The sequence below is a fragment of the Alosa pseudoharengus genome, unplaced genomic scaffold (assembly GCF_046254945.1).
Source record: "Alosa pseudoharengus isolate Yale_2024_CS ecotype anadromous, Long Island Sound unplaced genomic scaffold, YU_APseudo_1.1 YU_APseudo_1.1_scf_5, whole genome shotgun sequence".
Lineage (NCBI taxonomy): Eukaryota > Metazoa > Chordata > Actinopteri > Clupeiformes > Clupeidae > Alosa > Alosa pseudoharengus.
The window spans coordinates 29,871,719-29,877,718 of NW_027468837.1; positions in this window are offsets into that span (position 1 = coordinate 29,871,719).

Consider the following 6,000-nt stretch of genomic DNA (forward strand, 5'->3'; position numbering starts at 1 on the left):
GTGAAACGTTAAATAGCCTATTATCAAAGCTGCACAAGTGACTGACTTACCAAAATAATGTCTAATGTGCATCCTAGAATTTGAGGATATTGTCGCATACATGCAGAAGGTTGCGGTGTTCCAGAGAGAAGTTCCGTTGCAGACAAATGAACCTGGACGTCAATTCCGATGTAAACCTACCCTAGATAGTGCTTGTCTGTCACGGTCTGAGGACCGGCACGCAGGATTGGACCCAATAGCAGACACCAAATCAGGATTGGAAGGGGAAAAGACTTTAATGTCAAAACTAAGCTTCAACAGGGCAGTTCAAAAATAAGGAATCTCTGACAGACAGAGCAGGAACAAACTCCACAAAAGGCAGGGCAAAAACAGTCCAACACTCAGAAGATTTTGAAACTTCAAAAAACATATTAAATTCCAAAAGGCAACACGAAATCCAAAAACAGTCAAAGATCACAAAAAACAAAGCTTGACACAGAGTACACTGGAGATACGGACTTGACAAGGACTTACATGACGTGACTGAAAGACTCAAAATAATCCAGCAAAGAACACAAGAAGAGACAGGGTTTAAATGACACAGAACCAAACAGGACTAACAAGACACAGGTGGAAAGGAACAAAGCAATAATCAGGGAACAAGGCTCAGGTGAGGGGTATGGTCAAGGAACAAAAGCACACGACAAGGGTAAAACCATAGATATATATATCTATGGGTAAAACAAAGGAACACATGGTACAGGACACAGGAAGTAAATCAAAGCACAACAGGAAGTGACATAGGAAGATATAAGACAAGGCAAAACAAACAAGAAATACAATCACTACAGAAAACAAAGAATACATGGCCAGGACCTAATGATCCTGGGTCGGATCCTAACATTGTCTTGATAAACTTGTGCTTGTCTATGCCAAGGCTCTGCAGACAATTGGTGTTGTGGCTATGTTTTAAGAATGTAAAATTAATATAATATAGCCTTTTGTGCAATAGGCAAAAAAGAGCAGAAAGATGAACAACAATGCGCTTACTGTAGGCTACCACTTGGAGTTTACGAGATGGAAACGAAAAGGAGAGGCGTTTAAGGTGTCCAATCCGAAATAAGGAGGAATGTGAGGCGACGTTAGATCAGAACAGACCCGGCGGCAGACACAAATTCACGGACGGGCATTACACCTTTCCAGGGGGGGCACGGGAACTTAAATTGATCACGGTAGTTTAAGCTTACACTTGACGAAACATTTTAATATGAAAATGTAGATGCAATTGTTGTAAAATGGTGCAGCTCCTTTAAGAGAGCCCCATGCGCAGGGATGGAGAGAGAGAAAGCGAGAGGGGATATGTGTGTTAGAACTGAGATGCGTGTGGAAAAAGTAGACGTGCTGTTGAGACTGGAGCTAGTCATATTCAAAATAATGCAAAAATAAATCCGCAGATAAAACCAAAATCCTCGTTCATTTGCTAACCACTTTCAGATAGAGTGTTAGGATAACTTCGGCCCTGGAGTGGTAACAAGCTCCCTATTCTCCGACTAGGTCAGAAGAAAAAAACAGTAAAGGTTAACGCTATCAAACAAACCCAGAAACTACTAGGCCTACTTCTACTAACTACGATATGAGATATAGCCTACCTGCGAGCCAATAAGCTATATTTGTCATCAGATGACAGGGGTTAGTCCAGAAGTGAAGTAGACTGCGCCACGTAACCTCCTCTCCATTTAGGTGATGACTTCCAGGACGGGCCTGGCCCCCCAAAGCCCCCCCATGCCGCCGGGACTGGATCAGAATCACTATATTGCAGATAACTTTTATCCGTGTGCCTGATTTTCAAAAATGAGGTACTACTGCAATCCTTTAGGCAAACTGCACCTGATCAAGCCCACTCTTGCAGTTCCTCAGAGATGCAATTCTAGAACGCCTGAGCATTCCGCCATTCATTTCATTTTTGAAAATTGGGCACACGGATCAATAGTTAAATGCATTAACATAACATCCAATAAGCCAAAACGCATAAATAAAGCGGTTGCTATGCTGGGGTGCGTTTCCCGTACAATTATGGAAGTTAGCTTTTTACTAACATGGTACGATGCATCGTTCAACTTACCAACATCTGTTTCCCAAAACCATCGTACTTACATCGTACTTTGTAAGTTTGGACCATGATAGTTTTTCTTTATTCAGAGTCATCAAGTTAATTCATTGGTTCATATATACTGACCTTGTAAATTAACGACTGCTTTGAATTAACATTTAACACGTGTCATTTAAATGTGCTAGTGAAACAGTTGTGTACTCTATTGCTATTAAACCCCTATTCACCCATTTTACGCCATCAACTCTGTGGCGCAGTGCGTTAAGGCCGGTTGATGGAAGCCGCCGGTATGCAGTAATTGACAGTCACCTGTCCAAGGGTTCGAATCTGGGTTGAGATTTTGACAACAATATTCACACTGTTGTTTACCTAAGTCTATATATTGTGCAGATCATATTATCAGAATCAGCTTTCTTGGCCAGGTTTGCGTAAACTAACAAGGAATCCCCCCACTCCACGAAAATCAAAGGCTACATAATCTCAACTGACTGATCAAAAAGTGCGCACCTTATTATTATTTGCAGGTGTACTTTATGACTTCTGTGCACGTGGCTGCAAATTGACTTTTAACTTATATTTTCTGCCTTAGGCATTTTAAAATATGGATGTATGGTGGAGTGTAAATCAACCAGAAACCTAAATCTATTTATAATTATTAATTTGCACACAAATAACTGGCGTCAGTGACGTTTTTGACATGAAGATCCCCGGAACTATGCTTCTACTATCATTCTACCACAGGTCGAGAGGTGTAGTTGTAACTACACAACTATAGTGGTCGTGAACGTTCATTGCTACTATGGTTTTGGGAAACACTAACGTAGCTTAACGATGCATCGGACTTTGTAAGTTCCACCACCATAGTTCAAACTATCGTTTTGGGAAACAGTTGTGTCGTACTTACATAGTTTCAACCATGTTAGTTGCTAACATAGTTAGCAACGATGCTTTTGGGAAACGCACCCCTGGTTGCTAAAGTAATCATGCTGATTGCGAGGGACACATTATAGTGGTGGTTTCTAGGTTGTTGCTAGGGTAATTAAGATGGTTGCTAGGGTGTTGCTAGGGTACATATGGTGGTTGCTATGCTAAATAATGTGGTTGCTATGGTGGTTGCTAGGTTGACATTATAGTGGTGGTTGATAGGTTGTTGCTAGGGTGATTAATTAAGATGGTTGCTAGGGCGTTGGTAGGGTACGTATGGTGGTTGCTATGCTAAATAATGTGGTTGCTATGCTGGTTGCTAGGGTTAAAGCCAAATCATGTGTATACAGGTCTGCACTGTCACATCTTTAAAGCCAATCCACGATACAGGTCATGTACATGGTCTACTGTGGATAAAGATTTGTTTAACATGGATTGGCTTTAGATGACCTGTATAAACATGAATTGACATGGATTGGCTTAAAAAAAAATATTTTTCTAAAATGATCTGTATACACATGGATTGGCTTTAAGAAAAGATGGGACAGCATAGATGTATTTTCTTTTGTATGTTTATGACAAATAACGGTGCAAATTTGTCTCTTAGGGTAGTGAGTTGAGAGTTTCTGCCAATTACCATGCAAAGCCTTACCTATTTGGTGGAGACACAGAAACTCACAGTACCACCAACAGTACCACCAACAGTAAACCTACCATTGGTGTGCTAGATAGGTTTGAAGAAGACAAGAAAAGAGCAAAAGACAAATCAGAGAGGTATGTCATGGTCTTGTAATATGTATGTGCCAACTTCTAATGTAGTATTTATGCAAATATGGAGAAAATCTTTAGTCCTTTCTACCCGTTTCAGTGAAACTATCCACCATGAGTTTTTGAAGTTGCACGACTCCCTCGAAAAGGTAGGTGAACTTGTGAGACGTTGCAATTCCTCATCTTGCTTTATGACACATTATGGCATGTTCAAAAAGCACCTCAAACATTTCTTTTCACTAAGTCCTTTGACCCTTAACCACCCCATTTATTAAGCGACCTTGGGTACCTTGAAAGGCGCTATATAAGTCCAAGTTATTGTTTATTATTATTATTATTATTAACCATAACCCTTACTTAACTCTCAGGTAATACGTCTGTTGGAAAACGTAAATGACAGTGGTGAGGCCACACACAAAGGTCTTGTGGAAGGAATAAATGGTCTTACAAGGACAAGTAAGCTCAGCCTTTTTTATGAGTGATGTGATTTTCATGTTTGCATCAATTGAGTTGACAAACTGTAGGCTATAGTTGCACAGGTCAAGTGCTAAATGTCCAACACTAGAGGTCAGCATTTAGTTTAGATTGTGTTAACATGGGATACTAAGAGACTGTATTTTGCGTGTTGCAGTAAAGGAAAGCATGGCCAGTGTGTGGGATGGCATTACACCTAAGATTGAGGCGGTGATCATGAAACTGAACTCTCAGAGTCAGACACTCAAAGAAATGGAAGATAGAGAGGCTAAGGTAAGGCACCAATGTAAAATGGTCAGAGGGTGGTCTGCTGGTTAACTTTGAACTGATGTATACTAAAAAGATTTGAGCTACATTTTGCAAGGTAGATGGATAATTGTATCTTACTATTTTTTTTTTTTTGTCTTTCTGAAATAGTTGGTCACTGCTACAAAAGACCTGAGCACCCATCTGCAGGATTTGCAGCGAAACATGGATAGTTTGAAGGTGGAGCATGGCCAAGAGCAGACTGTGCTAGCAGAATTGCAGTCCCTACTCACAGCCACAGTGGAGGCCCAGTCCCAGAGATCTGCCTCCAGGCCAGTGCAGATGGTCAGCAGCGAGGTCCAGACCTCCCCTGGCTTGGTGGAGCAGTTCTGTGTGGTGAGTGAAGAGAAACGGGTCTTCGAGGGGGTCCGGCTCTGTGGCCCTAGAGCCACCCGCCTTCACGCCAAACCCTCAGAGCCTACTCTACATCTGAGTTCCTCCACCAAGCAAACCAATACAGACTATGACCAGACAGTCCCTACCAGGGCCACCTTGTGTCCTCTCCCCACTAACCAGCAGGAACGAGTCATGCACATGGCATCTGATGGATTGAACGAAAGCCTTTGTCAGCAGTCGTTCTGCAGACAGGCGCTTGAGGCTGCTGGGGACGGTGACATAGTCTCTGGCACTGCCCTGCAGGAGCCCAGACGGCAGTATGCACTGAGACAGCGAGTCATGCAGAGCTCTTGCTTTCTGGGATCCATGCAGGAGGATTCTCAAATGGTGGCCATCGCTGACAAACCCCAAAATAGAGTGATGCCTGCCAGAGAAGAGGTCATGGCACCTAACTTCTCCACATGTGGAGGGCCTCAGAAGACACGGTCGAAGAAGAGGCCCAGAGGCAAGAGGAGGGCCCTGATTCCACAGAATGTTCCATCTGTCTGTAGGGGGCCTGGACAAGGAAATGGTTTCCACAAGTCCAGACCAAATCACAAAGAGGAAGAGGAGGAGGAGGATGATGAATTATATCCAATGTATGAGACCAAGAACAAAGCACTCCGTGAGAACATCAAACCAGCCTTCACGCTGAAGGAGAACAAACAGGTTAGCCTGCATAATGATAATGGCAATGGCAGACAGCATGTGTGGAACATGTGGTCACAGAACACTGACAGTGTCCAGCACTGGTCAGCCTGTGATGGGGTAGACAGGAGACCAAAAGGAAAAGCTAAGGTTAAGGCTAAAGCTGGGATTCCTCAGAAGGCCAATGAAAGCCTCTGGAATCTTTTTGACTTTGATGACTCTGACTGATTTTGAAGGCCCACTTGGCAGTATTATAAATTGTTCAGATTTTCAGCCCATGGGTGTTCACAATAGAGGTCAGCTTTATAGGATAAATGATAAATATATATGGTGCACGAAAAGAGGACATTTTGAATGTCTGTTAGAGAGTGATAATTTGTTTGAAAAATACAAACAAACAAAAAACAACGAAGATA